The following is a 24,871-nucleotide window of genomic DNA, read 5'->3' on the forward strand; positions in this document are numbered from 1 at the left end:
AAAATTATTGTTTAAAAGTTAACTGCAACTGGAGAGATGGCTCAGTAGTTAAGAGGATTACTATTGTTGCATGGACCTAGATTTGATTTGCAGGATCCACAAACCCACATAGTAGCTCACAATTGCTTTTAATTCCTGTTCAACTGGAACAAATCCCACTTCAGTCCATCTTGGCACTTGCACTCACATGGACATGCTCAACACACACACACACACACACACACACACACACACACACACACACAAACACACTTCACACAGCTTGATACAAGTATCAACACCATAAATTGGATTTTAGTACTTATTTTTGAGTGTTCAAATGGTGTTTTAGTTGCCATTTCTACATAAATCCATGAATTGACTAGATATCATTTAAAGAAGCTGTGGTTTACTCCTCTTTCCCAGATGACAGGAATACTGTCCACTCAAGGATCTTGGGTTAGAGTTGATGATGAATCATCCTCTCAGAAGGACTGTACCACCTGCAATCTGTCTTTTCCCATGCATGCCCTGTATTTAGCAAGAGGTCACGATTGGGATTCAAGGCAACAACTGGCTGGCTGTAAGCCAGAAACATCTCTGAAGGCCATTGTAGTTCTTTAGCAACCTTCATTAGGGACCTTTTGGTGGCTTTTAAACTATTTTTAATACAACACATTTTGTTAATATTCTTTCCTGTCTTCGAACTTCTCCAAGATCTCGTTGTACCTACCTAAGCAAAGTTATTTTGTCTCTTTCTCTTTCTCAATCTCTGTCTCTCTCTGTGTGTCTGTATCACTCTTTCTCTGAAATAAAATTAAAGCAACAGCAGAAAAAATGAATGAAACACCCTCACCACACTCCCACCATCAAACAAGCAGCACAGAGTATGTGTTGAGTGACCATCTTTTCCTGACTACAGATGGGGCCTGACCTGGAGTATGGTTGCTATACCCAATGTCTCTCCATTGGAGAAAATGTCTTGTAGGCATCAGTTGTAAGTAGGTAATAGGTTTTTTGGCTAGAGGTAGGACTTTGTGTCTACTTCTCCTTCTCAGTGCCGGAATTTCATGTTGTTTGAATGTGTTTAGGTCTTATGATTGTTGCCACAGTGTCTGCGGGTTCATATGTATATCTGCCTTGCTTTGGGAATGTACTCTTTTCTTGGAGTCATCTTCCACTTCCGGCTCTTACATTCTTTCTACTTCCCCTTCTGAACAGGTATCTGTGCCTTGAGGGGAGAAGTATGATAAAATCTTATCTTTTAGAGCTTAGAGTTCCAAAGTCTCTGATCTTCTGCTCAGTGTTCATCTGTAAATCTGTTGTATTAATTACTATTTGTTGAAAGAAGAAACTTCTCTGATGAAGACTGAGTGAGTCACTGATATATATGTACAGCAATATATTGGTACATAACCATTTTTATTGCTGTGTTCCATTAGTAGAGTAATAGAAATAGACCTCATAAACTAACTAGTCTCATATCATCAGTCACTTCAGTAGTGTTAGGTATAGATTCAAACTCAGGGAGTGAATCTTAAATCCAATCAAAAGTGAAGGGTTAATAACATAGCCTTGGTGACACTATTGCATCAGTATATCTTGTAGGCAGGTCATTGTTGTAGGTAGCAGTGTTTGTTGCTGAGTGAGTTCAATGATTTACTTAATTAAACCTACTACTGTAGAAGCTTTCTAAAAAAAAAAAAATGAATGACATGGTTTTAAAAGGAGTCATTATAAAATGGTGTAACCCATGCCCTACCTAAATGTTTGCCGATTTTTACCAACCCTATCTCAAAACACAGCTTTCCCAGGGAAGAAAATTATTCCTTAGTGCCTCATAGGTGCTGTTCCAAAGGTGTCTCCAGCAATTCCCTATACCTACTGTGTTACTTGAGCAAACTCAGGTGGGAGTGTCGAGTTCCTAGAAAATTGAAAGACAGAAGGAAAACAAGAAGGGGAGGAGGAGGAAGATGAGGAAGAAGAGGAAGATGACAAAGAGGAAGAGAAGGGGAAGAAGAAGAAGAAAAACAATAACAACACATATTCAAACATTCATCTGTCTGTTGAAAGTCAAATGATAGTGTTGAATGCTTCTTTCTGTCAAGACCCAATAAACTCTAAGATTAATGTATGTGTCTAAATATACTGATCATCTGAGGTGCCAAATATAAAAATAATAGAGCATGATTTGAAATTGGAAAAACACTCAGCTGCCCTGAAGACACATAGAGAAACAAGTGTTGAAATATAAGAACCCAGAGTAATTTATTCTCTTGAGCAAAGAAACAGATAAAATATTTTAGAGACAGTAACAAATTCACACTAGGAAAAGTATTTCAAATTCTTTCCTGAGATTGGGCATTTAAAAATAATAATCAGTCCTAAAATTCTGAGAATTAAGACTGGTTTAAGATTGAGGTTTCAGCTTATTTTACGTTCAGCATTAGAAAAAAATTGTACAGTCAAACTTAATTCCTAGTTATCACTGGATGGACAGTTGAACAAGTGCCTTATTTATATTCCATTATTATTCACAACATCTTATTATCATCACACAATATTTTAGAAGTGTGAAAATACAGAGAAGAAAGAAACACTTAACAGATTAAGGTTGTCCAAGTACTAAGATAAATGCTGTCAGTAATATCTGACCATGCTAAAACTTTCTTCATCCTAAGAACATGAAGTTTTTTCTGCAGGACTCCCAACTTCTTCTTCTTGCCCAATGAAAGTGGTACAAGGCTATGACTTTTTCTACCACTTAGCTAAAAAAGTGGCTAAGTGAGCTTACCTCAGGATTTAATAATTGAACAGCAAACTGGCTGTCTAGGAGTATGAGAGACTGCAACTGAGAAAGGCATACTCTTTTATTTTAATGACTTTTGGTTTTTGTTTCATATAACTGAATAATAAATGGATCTGTGCATTACCATATTGACCAAACAATGCGATCCTATCTTAGTCCAAACACCTCACAAATAAAAGCACAGTGAAGACTAAAAGACAGGAAAGCTTTTTATCCAGAATCATATGTAATATTTTCTGTTTGTGTGAAAATCAAGTTTGCTTGAAATTTTTCTGTGCTGCATGAGCTGTATTAATACAAACAATGCATGTACTTGTCATTTCCTCATTCTTTTTTTTAAGACAATTTGGGAAACTATTTCATTATTACTTCTAAGCCATCAGCCCAGCAAACGAGGTAAATATTATCAATCCAACTGACAAAAAAGCAAACATAGGGAATAAAGCTGCTATGTCAGATGTTCGATACAAAGAGAATTCTTAATATTGTTTATTGATTTTGCATTATGTTGCATTGTTTTTAACATTCCTATCATCCCAGCAGTCTATATCTAAATTGCAATTATTCGTTAGTTAAATATATTCTGAAGAGATGTGTCACTAGGCAATTTCATCACTAGGTTAACATAATAGAGTACAGTTACATCAACAAGGATCAGCTGGGACCTTGTGCATGTAGACTAACACACACACACACACACACACATGGATAGATGGATGGATAGATAGATAGATAGATAGATAGATAGATAGATAGATAGATAGATAGATAGATAGATATACTAAGTTGTGAAATTGTAAACTATACAGAATGTTACTGAGTGCCGTGGGGATTTTCAGTATAACTGAAAATGTTTATGCACATAGACATGTTGACATATGAAAGAAGTACAATAAAATAAAATTGATATGAAATTTTCAGCTCCTTCATCATCTTATGTGGTGCTTACTGTCTGCAAGGTGGTGCTGATTACTGTGTGTAGATTATGCCTACCCTAATGAAGATTACCTATAATCTGAATTTAACTGGGAAAGAAAAAACTATGGGTATACAAAGGACTTTATCAACTCTCAAAATAAAATCCAAGCAAAGAATGGTGCTGAGTAGAGAGTGAGGTGTGCATAGATAAGTGATGGCATTCCCTGTTCTTTCCCATACAAACACATGGTATAAGAGCCATACATTTAACTCTTGGGTCCCTAAGTATCACTTACAATGAATTCAGATAAAAACATTAATGAAGAGAGTAAAAATTATCATTCCTTTGTAGGATTCATCTGTGTTTTAAGACTTCCTGCTTGTCCTAGAGTCTATGTCTGAGCACCTAGGACATATTCATGCTGAATACTTAGATTTTATCTTCTGTAATTAGAAAGTAGACTGAGGAGATGAAACGGGGAAGTGAATGCCTAGGGATGTGAAATGCCAGCCTTTCTTTCTACTACCTCCATGCAAACCATGGTCATTTGACAGAGCCAATCAATCAACACCTCTGACAGAAAGTGGTATTTTCAGCATGAGGAGCTTAAACGAGATGGACAATGTTCTCGTACAAGGCAACAGTATATACAAAGATTCTATAAAGATGAGGAGCCAAAATAAAGTTTATTTTGGATTAAGGGAAGGTTAAGCGTAGACACCTCAGAATGAGAGGAGACATGACTAAAGGCATAACAGCTGATCTAAGCATTTCTAAAACCGAAAGACTGACTGCGAATTACTTTTTGAAAGTAATTCATTGTTTCTAAACACACAACACACACATTTTCCTCTTATGAATTACCTTCTTATGTTTTAAAAACGTATAGAAAGTCATTTTGATTTTCATATATATATGCTATATAACTTAACAGTTAACTTTTTTTTCCTTTGCGATATCTCTTCTGAAATTTTCTTTCTTCAATTTAGGCTATTTTAAGATAATACTTTCCTGCACTAGTCTTACTGAAAAGTATACACTGTGTTTGTAAAAGATAACTTTGGTCATTCTAAAATAGCCCTTTTTTTTTTATTAACATGAGTATTTCTTATATACATTTCGAGTGTTATTCCCTTTCCCGGAAAGTCAAGTCTCCTTCATGACTCACACACGGTTGCCTGTTTAAAGTGGAAGAAATAACTTGTTATTTCTCCGATGTCAGAGTTTGCCAACAAAATCCCAGTTTCTACATCTGACCGTTGCATTATTAGTCCATCCATCCTCTTCACTGACTCACCAGTCCTCCCACATCTCTGTTAAGCAGCAAATCCACATCATAGAGCATACAACCATACCAACAGATGACAGAATTGAAGCCCAGCACATTAGATTGCTACAAATCTTCTCCCATTATGTCTTTGATAGATCCATGCCTAAATAGACAAAGACATGTGAAACAATGAGTTAGAATTGAGTGAATTTTACTACACACCTCGAAAACTAAATCTCCATTTTTATACAACAATTTGCAAATGCATAGATATTATAAGGTAAATGTCTCAGGTCAAGAGTTTTTTTTTTTTTAAACAGAAACTAGCATATATTCTCAATTTGAAAACAGATGATAGATGCATGATCACAGAGAGTAATATTTGTGACTGAATAGAGAAAACGATTTAGTATTAGAAAAATTAGTTACATCACCTTTCCTTTTAAATGAGTTAAGGATTTCACAGTGAATTGTTCAACAATAGGCAACCTGTGGGCTGAAATTTGTTGTAGCAAGTTTTACTTTCTTTTAATTTTTTTTCCAAATTAAATTTAGAATTTGAATCTTTTGCCATTTGCCTGTCATATTTCACATATTACCATTTTTGGTGATAAAATTTTTTAGCAACTATAACTGCAGTCATCTTTTATCTATCATGAATTCATTATGCTCTTAAAATATCGCTATTGAATAAAGTATCATGTAAGATATAATATAATATAAAATGCAAGCAACTGTTTATCTGTGTTGTGGACAAATCAATAATCTTATTTTAGAAACTTTAGCACTAGCAAAATCAAAATTAAATGACATATACAAAATAAGCATGTCACTAATTTCACTACTTGCAATTATTATTTTTACGTAACTGATACTTCTAGAGACCTTCTATGGTCTCCCAACTGGTAAGTATAAAGATTAAGTCCTTGAGCTTTTAGTGACTTTCCCTTTATTTAGTTATATTAAGATGTTTTAATGGAAATATATCCCATTATATCACATTTTATGTATTAAAGCCAATCTAAAAATATGTCTTGCCAAGTAAGACTGTTTCCCACATATTCTTTGGCTTCAAATCACTTTGTGTCCTGGTTTGATCCATATTTGCACAAGGAGTTTCTCATAGAAAGTTTGCTTGTCCTGAGCTTTGTGATTGTCAGCTCTTAATCTTGTTGGTCAACAAATTAAATATCAATATGATTCACTATAACAAATTTGTCTCATAAATACACAGATTAATTAATACATGCAATATACATATATAAATAACAAATGATTGATTGGTAGATTACAGAGAGATAATATATGGTTATGTTATTGGGCATAATGATAGATAGATGGAGAGATAGATACATAGATAGATCGATCGATAGATAGATAGATAGATAGAGAGATAGATAGATAGATAGATGTAGCTTATAGATAATAGCTAGATGATAGATAAATACTTATAGCTTGATAGAGGGTAGATGATTGAGATATAAAGATAGATGATAGACATATAGAGAGATGACACATAAAATCATAGAGAAATAATAGATAACAGAAGAGTTGATAGCAAAGTAGGGAGATGATAGATAAATGAGTGATAGATGACTTGACAAAAAGATGATAGATAACATATAAATAAAAGATAATATATGAAAAGTATAGGTGATAGAAAAATTGGAGATAGATAAAGTAAATGACATATGCTGGTATTATTAATGGCAAATGGACAACCAACAGACCATACATATATTTTCCCCAAAGAATGACGTCCTCAAATGCAATAACAAGCTCAATTCTTATATCTGAGTAACTCAGTAAAAAATTCTGTTAACCTTAGTATCTCCCCAGATGAATCTATGTTCCTACATCAATCCTTACTTTTTCTCTATTTTATCTTTTTACTGCAATGACTTTCTGAGATTTGGGGGCTTCTTGATGAAGCTCATCTTCTTTAGAGTCTTCTAGAACTACTTTCTCTTCTCCAGCATTTCAGACTTTAAATAGATACATCATTCAAGCCACAGAGTTTATTACCTTAAGACAGGTTACACATATGTCCTATTTATCACTTTTGTTTATTAATATTTGCATTTCTGTCTTAAGATCAAAGTGGTTTTGAGGAAAGAAATGTGAAAGCATTCTAATCTCCCAGTTTGAGTTTTCAGCAAACTTACATAAATGAATTTTATCTCTTTTATGCTGTGTGGTTGAAGTTCATTCTGATTTCCTCTAATGTACTTTATAATATTATTGTAGCTCATTATTTCTTGAGAGGTTTATTGTTAATCTTTATATTTTAAGTGTCACTTGGGAGGAATAAAACTACCCATTAAACTAAATGGTTGAGTAAAATTGGTAAACCCTTATTATTTATAAATTAGCAGGTTTTAGAACAAATTTGGCTATACTATGAATTATATAGGCATTAAAGGGGATATTTATTTTCCACTGCTATTGTACAGTTATGTCTTAAAATCTAATTTAGAAATGATTTCCATTCTTTTGGGTACCATATCGACTGTACCGAAGTTCTCAGTGGAGAACAGATGTCATCATAGCTCAGCCACATCCCCACTACTAACTCAATGCTCAATGCCTCATCCTACTACTTCTTGCTCCTGTGGGCTTTGGAAGAGACATTTCGTTGTCAAGATAAAATTTTATTTGCTGACTCTACAACACAGTACATGTTAATTACTTTTCTCACGGTCATGACGAAAGAAAGCAAGAAGCAACTTAAGAGAAAGGGTTTACATTTTTCAAGATACAGTTCAATGGAGCAACAGAAGCAGTTGTTGCCTGTGCTCCAGGATCACGGAATTGCTTGATCACATGTAAGTAGGTCAAAAAATCTCCTGGACTAGGAGGTCAGGTTGTAAACCTCAGGGTAGCCAGTGTGGTTGCTTACCTAGTACAATGCTCATAGCTCAAGCCTCGTGATCTGAGTCTGATCACTACAGCTCTTATAAAGGTGAAAAAAGGAAGTCAATTCTAAGGTGATATTCTCTGACATCTACACATACTACAGTATGCCCACATCTGTTCATGTAATATATACATGATAATAATAAAAATTTAGAGTTAAACTCTAAATAATAAAAATTTAGAGTTAAACTCTAAGTCCTAACCCTACTCACCAAAATCTTTCAATTAACCAAGGTCAAACCAAGTGACATTCTAGCATCGAGTGGGAAGGAGTTTATGGGACAGTGGCTTCTGGGGAAAAAAGAGTCAGTTTAATTTTTTCCAACATAACTTTACTAATTATTTGAGAATTTCATATGTTATCCTGTTTACATGTATTTTCAAAGACTCCCAATCCAACTGCAACTCTTGCGACCTCCCCAAAATGAATAAAATAACAATTTACTTGATGTCCCTCATATACTCATACTCACTTGAGCATGGTCAAACTCCCATTGCCCAGCAGCTCCTTAATGAAAACAGTCCTTCCCCACCCCAACCCATCAGAAGTTATCAACTGTGCAGAGTTACACTTCAGCATCCCTATCACAATATTTAAGAAATTTCTTAATTGGCTTCCTTTATAGGCTGTTTCTTTGGGGGAGCAGTGTAAGAGTACCACAGAAGTCTTCTATATTTCTCTTTCTCAATTGTGAGTCATTAATACCATCAAAATCAAAGCTTCTATGCCCCTTTAAAGTGATTGACAGCACAGAGCCTCTACATGATTTCTGGCAACAGCACAAATCACAAACATCTGCATGGCCTCTGTTGGCAGCATGGGCCATGGACCTCAACATGATCCTCAGTGGCAGTGCAGAAGTGCAGACTGCAGACATTAGTTTAATTTAAAGATGTAGCTCCTCATAGGCTGAACAGTCTTCAGGTAATAACCTAGATTTGAATCAAAATCATAGCAAGATTGTTAAAAAAATAGACAAAGTGTTTCTAAATTAATAATAACATACTAACAATCTTTTTTTATTGAAAGCAATCTTGAAATAAAGGTACAATGTGTGATATATATATATATATATATACATATATAAAAGAAGTTTTCAACTGATATACATAGGCTACAGACAGAAAGATAGAAGACAGATGTATGGAGATGAGAGATGGATAGATAGATAGATAGATAGATAGATAGATAGATAGATAGATAGATAGAAAAATAAATAGGTAAATATCAATGCGTGCCTGTGTAGATGGAGCTAGAAGATAGATCAGTGGAACAGATCAACAGATCAGAAATAAAGGAAAATGTTTAAGTAAGTATTCTAAGAAAAGTTGTTTAAGAGAAAAAAAATAAGAAAATGATTTCTACTTCTATGGTAAAACATTATACAAAGTTAAGAATCATTGACCGAATGGTAAAAGTGAAATCATACAGACAGCTGGGAATAGTTTTATTGTTTAACATGTTCAAAATTCTAAAGAATGTTTGATTTAACATATCTTTTTGGGAGTTGTTCAAAACTCTTAGTAAGAAATTAGAGACAAGTGTTACATGCTTGCGAACATATTCAGATTATATATCTATAGTTTTATTTTACATATATTGTCCAGTGGATATTATATGCTAGAAATGACTATGAAACAGGAAAAAAAAGTGAATTTCTGAATAAACCCTTCACCATCAAAGGTATGCAAATGAAGTATGGGCACATGATGAGTTTTTCAGCATCACTTGTTACTAGGCAAAGACAAAGTAAATGCAGAAGGAGATTCAAATTTATAGCTGTAAAAATGATTAAAATTTAACTTATTTTATCTATATTTATTTGTGAAGGTGGGGGTGTGGTCACATGCCACAACCCATGTTCCTTTCTTGGTTTCTTTCCTTCTACCATGTGGGTCCATGGGATCAAACCCAGCCTTGACAGGATGCACCTATAAATATTGAGGCCTAAATATAAATTAAGTTTTATATGAAATAATGTATAAAGGTAAAATATTAAATAAAAGGCCTAAATATAAAATAAGCAGCAATAGCAAATGCTGGCAAATGCAGACACAGTAGCTAGAACTTTCATGCTGATGGGAATATAGGTTACTATGCCAATTTAGGGCACATATATGAAATTTCTTATAAAATCAAGAATCATCAGCCTTCCTGAGACATGGTGATTCTGCACATAAAAATATGAAGAAAATTATCTGAGAATGTTGTAGAAGCCTCAGTTTAATAACTGTGAAACAGAAATAACTCAAATGCTTTCCTTAGGAAACTATACTTTTCATAGATTCATGCAATGAAATCTTTCTAAATAAAGAAGTAAAACATACTGGGCTATAGTGATTCATACCCATATTGTCAGCCTTGGAAGGCTGAGACAGAAAGACCTCCAGTTTGATGTCAGCAAGAGTTATAGGACGAGACTCTCTCAAAGAAGACAAAAAACAGGAACAAACATGGAGTGGATCAATCCCAACATTCATTGTTGTAAGAAGCTAGGTAGTAAAGTCATTCACCAGTGTAGGAACCGTATAACCATCTACTATGACAGAAATCAGAAAGTGTAGACAAAAGGAAGGAAAGAGCTGGAAAAAAGGTAGAAGATATTGAAACCAGTTTTAAATTGAGATGTGCAAAATTGTTCAAAAGGTACTCATCATCTATCATTAACTCAGAATAACTGTGCTTCGTGCTCTGGGCCCACATAAGACTCGCTCTCTAAACACTCAATCAGAGAAGAGGAAGGGACTCCAGCCCTACTTTGCTGGGAAAGGGAAAATCACCATCTTCAGTTGTTTATCTACTGCTGACCCCACCAGGCTCCAAGGGATGGCTTCAAACCCATGTTCTGCCTAACTTTAGGGGTCATAGTATAAAATAAATAGGGAGCAATGTGAAATATAGATCGGTAGGGAGGAATGGAGTAGGAAAGATTGATAGGCGAGTATTTAAAGTGGTCAGTGTACGTTGCATATAGGTAATGAAAAATACCTATATTTAGTGTGTCAAAATTAACATTTGACAGCTGTAACTTGTAAAACATGGTAATTATATTTCAGTTTTAAAATGTGAATGAGAGCCTTGCACTCATTTTCAAAGAACATGGCTATTGTCTTTTTAAACCCCTATCATTAATTTGAGTTATTCTTCTAAATTTGTCTTTGACTTAGAAAAGAATTTTTGGTACTGCAGCAATAAAACCCTTTGTCTGAAACAAAACGCATTCAGATACTATCAGATAGAAAGAAGTGTCATCATTGTGTCCCATTCAATATTGTTATACAGCACGATAATTTTGTAGACTCAATTACACATCTTTAGTGCTGATTCTGACACCCATAACAATACAGATGACTGCATTTCTCATTTCTTTAAGTGCTATGACACTATTAGTCAGTTGATATGTTATCTCATGTCATCCTCACAACTTTCTTTGCCCATAAGGAAAACAAACTTCAGAGAGATTGTACAAGCTGCCCATCATCACAGGTTTGGTATGTATGAAACTTCTCTCAACGGAAGTCTAAATATATGGATATTTCTCAGTTAATATGCAAAATTGTGTCGTAGATGGGCATTTAATATTCTATCTATAAGACAAATAGTCATATTCAGAAATTGTTATGCAGAATAACTAGCATTTTCTATGAGTATAATTATTATATAATACTAATTATATTATGTCAAATATAATATCAAATTATTATTATTATTATTATTATTATTAAAATGTCAAAGGAATTCTTATAAGGATTTGACATTGTTCCTTGTCTGCAAGGCTACTGTTTTACTATCTAATGTAGGTAATTCAAAAAGGAAGATAGACTCACTTCTGTGGAGACCTAACAAGCTAGGATCCATTGTTTTATCTAATTAAAGAGAATCAGATTGTCAGCAATCTTACTATTTCATGTAGATTTTTGTGTTACTAGTTTTCCAAATTGAAACAATCTCCTCCAAGAGAGACCAGGAGGAAGTAGTTCATAAACTCAGAAAGCTAAGGACACTTAAAATGGTCACAGGCTTAGAAAATCTCAAGATTAAAAGAATCTTCCCCAAAAGTTAAGCAGTGAGCATTCACTGAGGGTAAAAAAATGCCTGTTCTATAGAGCTGCCTATAAGCTGAGCAAGAAATACTTGGGATGAAGTATGGGTAAAGTGTTGTGCATGCTGAGGGGAGAGGAGGCTTTTTGGTGAAATGCTTGTCTTTGAGTCACCCACATTTCTGTAAGTAATCCCAGTAAGAAAGCCATTGCTAGTCTTAGACTAGCTTGTTGTTTGCTTGTATTATAGTCTGTCATTGGTCTTCCATCTAGGGTGAAAAATATTCATTCCTGTCTCTCCAGGAAAAAAAATATAACAGAAAAGATGAAGCCTTTCATCATGGTACTGAACTTATACATCTGTCCCTGAACTGAAGGTGATACAGAAACAGTCAGGGGAAGGAAGGACAGTTGTAGATCCATCTCTGCTGGCATAAATGTGAAGAAGACATAATGCCTCTTCCCTCTTTCTGGCCCTCAGCTCTCCCTCAAGACTCCTCAGGTTCAATCTAAACTAGGGTAGGTGGCTGATGCCTTATATAATGACTCTGACTTATTTAACTCTTGGAATCTGCTTATAATAAGATATATATGACTAAAACTTCATGTAGAATTGCAGACTACATACCCCAGAATCACAGATCTTACCTTTGTATTGTTCAGTCTAGACTGTAGAAAAACTACCAGAAATATGTTGACTTGAGAATCTGTACATAGAAAATTGAATTCATGTCAATATTTCTTAATGTTTCTGTTAAAGGAGGGATCTATCCCATCTACAGACACCAAACCGAGACACTATTGCTGATACCAATAATAGTTTGCTGACAGGAGCCTGGTGTGGCTGTTTTCTGAAAGCTGCTGCCAGAGCAGGACCAATACAGATGTGGACGCTTGAAGCCAACCATTGGACGGTACACTGGAACCCCAGCAGAGGAGTTAGGGGAAGGATTGAAGAAGCAAAAAGGGTTTGCAATTCCATAGGGAGAAGAACAGTATCAAGCAACCAGACCCTCCCAAAGCTGCCAGGGACTAAGCCACCAACCAGAGTAGACGTGGAGGGACCCATGGCTCCAGGTACTTATGTAGCAGAGGATGACCTTATCTGGCACCAAGGGTGTGGAGGCCCTTGGTCCTGTGGAGACTTGTTGCCTCAATGTAGGGGAATGCTAGGGTGGTGAAGCAGGAGTGGGTAGGTGGGTGAGGGAGCACCCTCATAGAAGTAGGGTGAAGGGGGTATGGGTTGGGGGTTTGCTGAGTGGAAACTGGGAAAGGGGAAAACATTTGAAATGCAAATAAAATAACCAATAAGCAGTTTTTAAAAAGGAAAGTGACAAAATAAAAAAAAAATGAAACTTGGTTAGCAGAGTTTAATGGTAAAGGTTCCACCTCCATAAGTTCAACAAAGGAACTCCAGGTAAACTCTCCAATCCCCAGTAAAAGAAAGGAGCAAAGAAATATTTAAACAATGTGATATATTATAAAGAGGAACAAAAAAGACAGTGATCACAGGTTGTCTTCAAGACACTTCGTGATAATTCATGACTTTAAGCCCAAGGAAGTGACAAGAGGTTTGCATTTTTCTCTCCTCTCCTCTCCCCTCCCCTCCCCCTCCCCTCCTCCCATCCCCTCCTCCCCTCCCCTCCCCTCCCCTCTCCTTCTCTTCTCTTCTCCTCCTCCTTCCACCTCCTGCTTCTTGTTTCTACTTCTGCTTCATCTGCTGCTTCTGTTTCTCTTCTGTTGCTGCTTCTTTTCTTCTTCTTCTTCTTCTTCTTCTTCTTCTTCTTCTTCTTCTTCTTCTTCTTCTTCTTCTTCTTCTTCTTCTTCTTCTTCCCTTTCCTCTTCCTCCTCTTCTTCCTCCTTCTCCTGTTATTCCTCTTCCTTTCCCTACTCTTTCTCTTCTTCTGTGCTTATTTCTCTAATCCCCCTGTTTAGTATGTTTTCTATTTTCTTTCAATTATTTTATTTAATTATGCTCCAAATGTTGCTTTCTTCCTGGTGGTGTCTCCCCATAGTTCTTCACCCCTTTTCCATTCCCCTTACCATATGACAGAGTGCTCCTTCACCCACCAGCCTCCAGTACCCATCCACTCACCCTCACCTTACCCCCTAACATCTCCCTTTCCTGGGGCATGAAGTCTCTACAGGATTAAGCACATCCCCTCCCACTGAAGCTAGATAAGGCAGTCCTCTACTACATATACGTTGTGGGCCAAAGATCAGCCCATGAATGCTCTGCCGTTGGTGGTGTAGACTCTGGGAGCTCCCAGGAGTTTCAGGAAGTTGATACTCTTGGTCTTCCTATAGGGTTGCTCTCCCCTTCAGTTTCTTCAATCCTTCTCAGTGGTTGGCTGTAAGTTTCTTGGAGGTATGCATTCTTTTTTTTTTCTTTATATTTCTAATGTTATTTCCTTTCCCCATTTCCCATCCATAAGGCCCCTATCCCATTCCCCTCCCTTTCTTCAATAAGGGTATTCCCCCTCCCCAACCACTACCCATTCCTACCACCCTACCCTGACATTCCTCTACAGTGGGGGTATCCAGACTTGGCAGGACCAAGGGCTTCTCCTCTGATTGGTGCCCAACAAGGCCATCCTCTTCTATATATGCAGCTGGAGTCATGGGTCTTTGTCCATGTGTAGACTTTGGGTAGTTGTTTAGTCCCTGAGAGCTCTGTTTGGTTGGTATCGTTGTTCTTATGGTGTTGCAAGACCCTTCAGCTCCTTCAATCCTTTTTCTAACTCCTCCAACTGGGACCCTGTTCCCAGTTCAATGGTTTGCTGCTAGCATTCACCTCTGTATTTGTCATGTTCTGGCTAAGCTGCTCAGGAGACACCTGTAACAGGCTCCTGTTGGCATGCATTTCTTGGCTTCATCAATATTGTCTAGTTTTGGTGGAAATAATATAATATTATATAATATATATATATATATAATTATGCTTGCTAAAAAATTGGCATGTAGTTTTTTTTGCACAAATGTTTTTTCAATTAAGTTATGGAGAGAAAGAAGGTTCATTTTCCCATCTCTAACAAGGCCTTGTCTTACCTCTCAATGAATGAAGCAAGAACATCTCTGTAACACCAGATACCAAGCATGAGGCTGCAGATCAGTGTGCCTGTGCTTTCAGGTATCCTCAGGAATGAGTCTTGTCTGTAATGTTCCTGAGGCACAGCTATCCTCTGAGACTTTAGTCCCTAGTGACTAATAGACTTAGGTTGGCTGAGTTTAGCTTCAGCATTAATGTTCAAGGACCTGTTAATAATACCTGTCCCACAACTTTTACTGTTTGGACCATGTTCTAAAACTCCACCAGCACCAGGCTAACTCCTGCACCCTACTGGGACAGACTAATGTTTTCGTCTGTTGGCATGATTATACAGCATAAAGAGAAAAACAGACAGTTCATGCCACAGAGAATTATGACTAGTCAAAGCCCTAGAACACTGATTTAAGTTACCCCAAATTCTGAGTTAAGTGTGATTAACAGTTTGATGAAAATATAGTGCCAAAACAAAAATAGTCAAAAGTCAAGTTACATTAGTAGACATTTTAGATACCTTAAAGCAAACCTAGAAATCCCAGATGGTAGATCTCAGGTGCTATCTGATGTTATATTCTGCAATGTGTGTGTGTGTGTGTGTGTGTGTGTGTGTGTGTGTGTGCGTGTGTGCGTGTGCGTGTGCGTGTGCGTGTGTGTGTGTGTGTGTGTGTTTGTGTGTGTGTGTGTGTGTGAATGTGTGTGTTTGGTTGGTGGAGCTTCTGTATGTCTGTTTGTATATCCCAAAGGTTTGCATAAGGGTCACAGAGATGCTAGCTTACATACAAATGGGCATGTAAATGGCTGTTAAGAGAACTATAAATGGTCCAAGATAATTTGGATCTGACCTTGTAACAATTTGAACTCTCTGTAATCCTTAAAATTCAAGGTACCTTGCCTTGCAGAAGGTTCAGTGGAAAGTGAAACTTCTTAATTTTTCCCCAGTAGCAAATAATTCTCCCACTAATTAATTTATTTACTTTAGATCACCATCACAGCTTCCCCTTTCTTCTCTCCTCCTAGTCATTCCCGTTCACATCCCATCCCTCCATTCCTACACCCTTGCTTCTCATAAAAGAGGACGTCTCCCATGAAAATCAATACTCCTTGGCCTACTAAACTGCAGGAGATCTAGGCACATTGTCTCCTACTTGGGCTAGATAGCTCAACCAAATTGGTGGAAAAGGGCCCATAGACTGGCAACAGAGTCAGATACAGCCCTGGCTCCAGCTGTTACATACATGTACAGGGCTTAGGTCCATCCCATGTACACTCTCTGCTTGGTAGTTCAATATTTGTGAGTTACTATGGGTCCAGGTTAGTTGATCCTGTAGAATTTCTTGTGATGTTCTTGAACTCTTTGGATCCTTCAATCCTTCCTCCATGTGGTGATTTGTATAGATTTTGGGATCCACAGACTCATGGTTTCAGTGCTTGGCCATAGGGAGTGGCACTAATAGGAGGTATGGCCTTATTGGAGGAGGTACCTCATTGTGTAGGTAGGCTTTGAGGTCTCCTATGCTCAGGCTCTGCAGAGTTTGGATTGTAGTGTCTTCCTGGCTCCCTGTGGAAAAGTTCTCTTCTCTTGCATTCAAATCAAGATATAGAATGCTCAGCTCCTCCAGCATCATGTCTGCTTGCATACTACCATGAGTCCCACTATGATGATAGTGGACTGAACCTCTGAAACTGTAAGATAGCTCCAATTAAATGTTTTTCTTTATGAGTTGTCTGGGTCATCATGTCTCTTCACTGCAACAAAACACTAAGACACACCCCCTTTCTCCACAACCTTCCCCAAGCTTAGCCAATGTTTGACTCTGGTTCTCTGCATCTGTTTCCATTAGCTGCTGGATAGTGTATCAGATTATAGTTATGCTAAGTTCTTGTCAAAATGTCAGCTTCTTGACAATGGGTTCCCAAGACAGATAAGGGACAATAAAGCACTGCCTATATTCTGAGTACATAAATCTCTCAGAGAGCACATCCGGAGTGAGGCAGTTCCCTATGCAAATTAAGCTTGGGCCTACTCAACTCCATAGAGACAAAGGCAATGTCATGATAAAGCCTGTCAGGCTTTTCCCTTTTTTGACTTCTCAAAAATCATGTGACCAGAAACAGTCTGCTAAACTAACTGATGATCTTGGAAGGCTCCTGCCCCTATTTCAACACTTCCCCCTTGTCCTGTTTTCTACCTTTGCTCTGATTTCAGCTATATAAGCTAGCACCACCATTTCAATAAATGAACTATTCTCCAAACTAGTCTCTATAGTCCATTCATCCTTGTAGTACTCAGTGCCAACCAACTCAGCTACGCCATATCCTAAGACCACTGGTACACAAGGGCCAATTTGGGTGGGGAACATACTTGCCCTGAACTTTTATTCACAGGTCTGAGTTACTACCAACTATTGTGTGGGTCCCAGAATACCACCTAAGATTTTACTAGGCCTTATGTCTTTGAGACCAAGTTAGAACCCAACTTTATATTAGCCTACATGGCTAATAGAATGTTTTCACCAATCAACCCCAAATTCAGGCCATATATCAATGTATAAAACCACATAAGTCAAGATATTCATGCAAGAATTTTCATAGAACTTAGTTGCTGGTGAAACTGAACACAAGGTTCTGGTCCATATCTTGAAGCCTGCCTACAAAGCAAGATTCTTACAATTCCTACATGTCAGAGAAAGACTTGCTCCAAGTCTATAATGCTTCCATTCCAGCATGGTCATTTTGGACCAGGAGACACCATTAACCATAGCATCATAGAATATTATGGGCCATTTTCCTACTCTAATATTGCACTAATCTTGGGGACTGTGAGCTTGCAATTTTACATCATATAAATATTACTTATTAAGTTGCAACTGGTAAATTTCCAGGATCTCGGAGTTTATGACTATGTACTGGTACCTCTAGACAAATCATCTAGACTGATCCAAACTGCAAGGTTAAGTTGCTCAGATGTTTCTTTCTAAGCAACACACCAACTGACACCAGGAATGACAAATGGGGACCGGGATTTCACTCTAGTACTGAAAGTATAACCATACCCAACCAACAAACACCAAGCAAATCTGGGTGTAGTCCTTTGCTGAAGCTTTGCAAGTGATTACAGAGTCAGTAGGAAGTCTGCTTAGAATATCCAGAAAGAGAAACAGAAAAATTGAGATTGGTGATGCTAAAAACAACCAATGTCTCACCGACCAGATGATGTCATGAAACACAAAACGATAGAACGCTCAGGAAAATATGACGTCATCTAGTTCTCAGGGTAAGGGACAGGCTAGTAGACATGAGAGAATGATTACATAGAAAATGTAGTACAGTTGTTCTATTGGAATGCCATGAGCCTGACAGAAATAGAGAAACTTAACATGTAGTTCATGTGTACGTGTGTGTGTGTGTGTGTGTGTGTGTGTTTTCACATATGTATAATTGCTGAACAGCAGTGCTTTGCCTAGTAGTCTCATTAAGTAATAAGAGAGTTGTATATAATTGGGTGGTTACGTGCATTCTAAGGAATGGGGTAGAAGGGTCAGTTGAGCTTTAAACTGATTGCTGTCTTTAAGGATAAAAACAAAACAGGTCTTTTATTTATTAGCAGTCTGTATGTCTAATGTACAAACTTGCCTGAAATCCTTTGAAACCTAACTAAAAGACAAACTATCTGCTTTCTCTGTATAGTCCAGAAGAAGTGAATGTAACTTTATCTAACCATATGAAAAATAAATTTGCTACTAGAGAATATCCTGTAGGAGTTATGAGAAAGCTAAAAGAAGTAACAACAATAACCAAAAACAAAACAAAAACAAAAACAAAACAAAACAAAAAAAACCCAAAACCTCTCAAGGTCCAAAAGTATATAGTCAATGTGGTGGTTTGAATATGCTTGGCTCAGGGAATGACACTATTTAGAGGGATGGCCTTATAGGAGTAGCTGTGGCCTTGTCGGAGAAGTGTGTCACTGTGGAGGTGGGCTTTAAGAACCTTGTCTGGAAGCCAGTCTTCTCCTGTCTTAGCTCCTCCTGCTCCATACCAGGCTCCTGCCTTGATAATAATGAACAGAACCTTTGAACCTGTAAGCCAGCTTCAATTAAATGTTGCCCTTACAAAAGTTGCCTTGGTCATGTGTTGGGAGAGATGCCCTTAAAAGCCTCCAATATTGATGTAAATATTATAGTTAGAGTTAAGTATGACTGGGTTCATGGAAAATGCCTAGCCAGCTGCAGATGACTAATACAAATCTGGTGGTCAGGATGACTAGTGATAGAATAACTTGTGACCTTTCTGAAAAATACATCTGGTGGTCAGGATGACTAGCGATATGACGAACTTGTTGTGGTCAGGATGCCTAACGACATGACAAACTTGTGACCTCTCTGACGTCTTGTTGACTCAGCTGATTGTCTGACCACAAGAGCACTGTGTCCTTGGCCTGCATAAAATTTTCCCATGTCCCCTCTCCCTCTGTTACCCCTGCTATGGTATAAATTCAGTCTTGGGAAAAAATAAAATTGTTGCCTTGATCAGATTCTTGTCTTGGCCTCCTTCTTTGCATCTCTTGTCTCCCATTTGCTTCCAGGTACCCTCTGGACCCTTGTTGACTGTCCTGCAGGATGCTACAGTCATGGTGTCTGTTTATTGCAGCAAATCACTAACTAAGAAAGTCAATATAAAAAGTTCATGGTGTTTCTATATACTATCAAAGGCTGATTCAAATATCAAATATTATAGGACTATTATTTATCAAAGCTTCAAAATAAAAATGGTTAGCAATAGATTTCACAAAATGTATTTGAGACCTTTCCCTCATACCTACATATTGCCAAGCATAATTTACAAACATCTAAACTAATGTAAAATTGAACTGTGCTTAAAGATTAGAAATCCTAACAATATTCACATTATATTGTCATTTCCCTTCAAATGATATGAAGATTCAGAATTAAAACAGTAAAAGTCCCTGAAGGGCATTTTAGGGAACTGTCTATAGAAATCAAAAGACCTCATTAAAACAATGAAGGACAGCACTAGCTGGCAGACACATACACACATGTGAGAAAAAGTGACAGTACTGGAAGGCTTAACTACCTGGTTTCAGTATTTACTAACAAGCTAGAGAACTCAATAAATAAGAGTATAAACAGACACACTGATCAATAGAACCTAAAATAGTGAGTCCAGAAATAGGCACATAATTGTGGAGTTCATTGATTTCTTTACAAAAATGACAAGGACATTCCAAAATCCCTATTAAAATAATGACATTAAAACTACTGCATTACCTACTTTTCTTCTCTTTACTTTTTTTAAATTAAGCTACAGTGTAACAGTTTTACTTATGACATTTTCACAGATCTTTTTAATGTTACTGCCCTCTGCATTCCTTATCAGCACTTGTATAATTTTCCTCTCCCAGAGTCTATTCTCATGTTCCTAAGTGTTCCTTTCCCTTTTTCATTGTCCTGTTTCTGGTGTCTCAATCTAAATGCAAAATAAAGCAAATCTTCACTCTAACCCTACATGATAGAAGACTAGAAACTTATAATAGACCAGAAAATATGTTTTTAAAATATATAAAATGACAGTAAGACCACATCTACCATAGATTAGACATTAAAACTGATATAAAAGATACAATTACTAAATTAGACTTTAACAAAATTGAGAACTATTACTCTACCAGATAATTTTGTAAAGGGGAAGATAAATCAGTGAATAGAGGAGAAGAGTTGTAAAACATGGTGATAAAATTAGCAGTCTGGAGTATAAAATGACTTAAATCTCAATGCTAAAGCAGAAAGCAATTTCAACATATAATAAACAGTTGAATTGAAAGAGCAATACATACAAATGTGTATACTCTCATAATTATTAATCACTACTAACATTAAAAGTGCAAAGCAATAGACTATATTACGCTCACATACAATGGGGAAAATGAAAGTAACAATAGCAAGTGTTGTCAAGATGATGACGTAGTTTAGAACCTGACAGGATAGTGCAGTAGATGCGAATGGTAGAGCTACATTGAAAGGAATCTGAAAGTTCTTTCAAAGTTTCTTTTTCATTTACAAAGCAATTTCACTCCTGGAATGAGTTCACCAGCAAAGAATACATGTTAACACACTCATTTATAGATATGCATATTTTGGAGTAGTTTGGTTGATAATTTTTAAATGAACATGAACCTATCTTTCAATCAAATGATAAATGCATAAATATGGTACATGTTTATACAAATGTGATATCATTTACAAATCTGATTCTCAGGGCTTGGGATGTGGAAGCAGAAAAACAGAGTTTGAGCCAAGCCAGGGATACAAAGTGAAATGGTGTTGAAGTATATAGACAAATATATAAATAAGCACGTTTTTGTTAGATCCTGTGATATATGGTAATGTGTCAAAAGACACAGCTGCTGAAGAGAATAAACCCAGTTTAGATCTTTCACAGTGCTAGTCTCTTCTTATTGAACCCCACTCTAATTACTAAGAGTCTCAGAACCTGAATTATTTCTCTGCACTGCATTTCTTTGCTCTGTGGTTGTAACAAGGCAAGACAGACGTTTTGCCAATAGTTTTCGCTAAATCATTAAATGCACAGAAAAAAACTTTGATAATGACTGTTCTTATTTATTTTTGTAACCATTCTTCTGCAGATACTCTTTGAGATATATTACAATTCTCATGCCATGTTTCTACTTTGACACATAGATGTCTATGCTTGTTTAGTGAATGGAAGAAAAGGGAGAAGAAATATTGCTCCTGTATATAGGGAATATTTTCATCATGGATAAAACAGGTGAGTTATGGCCAGCATTGTTGTTGTAATTCTTTAATCTCAATTAGAGGGTTCTACCACACCTTTGTTTCAGTTCTCAGATAAAAGACACAAAAACTGCACATTTTTAATAAGTCTTTAAAGGATTAGAATTGGCAAATATCTAACCTCTAAATTATTATGACTACTTTCCTGTCAATAACCTCACAATATGACATGCCACATATTGTCTGGGCTGCTCTTAACTCCAATTGGCCAGCCTTCAGGAATATGTTTTCAAGATTCTTATACCATCGTGTCTTCTCTTTCCACCTTCTTCTCCTCCTGCTAGTCCTGCCTCAAACCTCAAGCCCAGAAATGAAAACCCAGCCTACCTCTCCTCTGCCCAGCTATAGGCTTCGGGCATCTTTATTCAACCAATAGTTTTAAGTTAAAGATCCAGGTTACATAGCATTACTTTGTGTATGTGCAGATTCTCTCATCCCTGGGGACCACCAGATCTTGGGAGCCAGTATTTAGCATTACAATACATAGCAAAAGACCAATCCTCAACCATACCACCCCCAGTGAACGTGATTTTGGGGGGGGGCGGTAATGGGGGGAAGATGGGGAGGGGAACACCCATATAGAAAGGGAGGGGGAGAAGTTAGGGGAGATGTTGGCCTGGAAACCAGGGAAGAGAATAACAATTAAAATGTAAATAAATACCCAAGTTAATAAAGATGGAAAAATATTTTAGATAGATACATAGAGAATGATAACAACTATATCATTTATTAATTGTTTTAGGATATATAGTAAGTGTGTGTGTGTGTGTGTGTGTGTGTGTGTGTGTGTGTGTGTGTTATGCTTGTACATCCTGAGGATAAAAGAGAATCCTCTGAACCTGAAGCCATAGCTAAGTGACCTGCATGGTATAGGTGCAAGAAACTGTAGTTAGGTCCCTTGCAAGAGCACCAAACAATCTTAACCACTGAGCCATCTCTCCAGCTCCCTACATTATCTTTATTAATATAAAAGTTCCTACTTGAAATCCAAGCCCAGAACATTAATGTTCCAAAACAATTTTCCTTTCTAGATAGTCTTTTGGAGAAAAGATACATCAAAGAAATCAGTCCTCCTTGGAAGCTTGAAAGAAACCCCACCAACCTCACACCTAATTCAAAAGTAAATTATATTTCTGAAAAATAGGACTCAGGTTTTATTCTATTCCATTTAAATCCCTTTGATTTGAAATCAAGCACATGGTTCTTTTATCCAAAGATAGGATTTATAGAAACAAAACAAAACAAAACAAAACAACAACAACAAAAAAAACACACCATATATAGTGCCAACACTGAAATAGTCCCCTCCAAAGACCAAATCACTGATACTGTGAAGATTAGAACAGGAGAGAAAATTGGTAACTTGCCTGCTGTGTTGTATATTACACCATTCATATCCCTACTGGTCATTCAACTTTCTTCATCTAGAACTAAATAAAGTAGATGCTGAAATCTAGACTTAATGATTATCTTTGGGTTAATCTATATAAACCACTATTAATATTTAAACATTTGTATTTTTCTACATAACAAATGCATATTTTCCTGATAAGACATTAAAAGTAATTTTGTTATTATTTTCATGGGCTGCAAGATTCAATATTACAAAAATCTAGATTTCTCCAAATCTGTCTGTAATTCCAATGTAATTTCTAAATATTCCAGCAGTCTCTTGTTGAAAAAATTGACCACTGACTTAATTAGTATGGTATTGTATGGGGAAGAACATCTAAGGAAATATTGTTCAGAAATAATGGAGGATGCATAATTCTATAGCTAAGACAGTGTACCAGAGGTAAAGTAGCCAATAGCACAAAACAGCTTTCCTAGTAAGCTACAGACATGTGACCACTTGATTGGTGACAAAGTTGATGTTCGATGAAAGCTAAAAGGCTGTCATTAAAAATAATTCTCGGAGTTAGAAAGGCAGCTCACCAGCTAAGACCACTTGCTGCTTTTGCAGAAGACCTGGGTTTGGATCCCAATATCCACAAGGAGGATGAGAGCCATATGTAACTCCAGTTTGAGGGGACATTAAGTAGTTCCTAGGGGCAAAGAAATGTATCAGCAGTTAACAGTGTTCCTTCTCTTAGAGAAGTTGAGTTTTTCCAGCACTTACATCAGGCTGTCCCCAAATTGCTGTAACTCTGCTTCTGTACCATCTATACACATATGTGAACATGTATAAACACAAACACATATACAGAAATAAAATTTTATGCTAACATCATCTGAATGGAGAAAGTTTCTATAGAGATATTGTCACCATAAGATCTAGCTGCAGGCAAGCCTTTAATGTATTTTTGTAATTAAAAACTGTTTGGGGAGACCAAGCCTGCCATCCCGGGCCTGGTGGTTCTGGCTTATATAAGAAAGCAGGTTGAGCAAGCCATGAAGAACAAGCCAATAAGCAGCACCCCTCCATGGCCTCTATATCACCTCTTGCCTCTAGGTTCCTGCCAAGTTCCTGAGTTCTTGTTATCACTGCCTTTAATAATGAACTGTTATATAGAACTGTGAGTCAAATAAAACCTTTTTTTTCTTCTGTTTCTTTGGTCACAGTGTTTCATCACCGCAATTTATACTAACCCTCACTATGACAAAATTTTTATAAAAACAGTTCTGAGTCTGATAATTTCCTGCACAAAGACTATAATTCCAAGTTTCCCTGGTGGACCAAGGAAGTCATTTCCACCCTATAAGTGACCTTATCCTATCTTCTCCTATAGGTATTTTGGCCAGATGCAAACATAGGTAACAAAGATGCCTCTTTGCTATGAAAAAAAATCTGTTGTCCTACATAAGGTCAGACAGAGTCACTCTTTCTATTTCTGTCTCTCTGTAGCTGTCTAATTTCTAAGAGAGTCTACAGGAATTAAGAGGGAGAAGCATAGCATGTTCTTTCTTCTAAAATGTACACAAAATAATTGTAGAACTGAATGGAAAGACAAAGAAAAATAACTCAATATGTGGCATATGAGTAGGTCCACTCATGGCACACAGAATCCACTGACTGAAACTCTTGGGGGCTCTCAGAGATCAGGGAGCCTATATGAGT

Source organism: Rattus norvegicus, chromosome 4 (genome assembly GCF_036323735.1).
Source record: "Rattus norvegicus strain BN/NHsdMcwi chromosome 4, GRCr8, whole genome shotgun sequence".
NCBI classification, from domain to species: domain Eukaryota; kingdom Metazoa; phylum Chordata; class Mammalia; order Rodentia; family Muridae; genus Rattus; species Rattus norvegicus.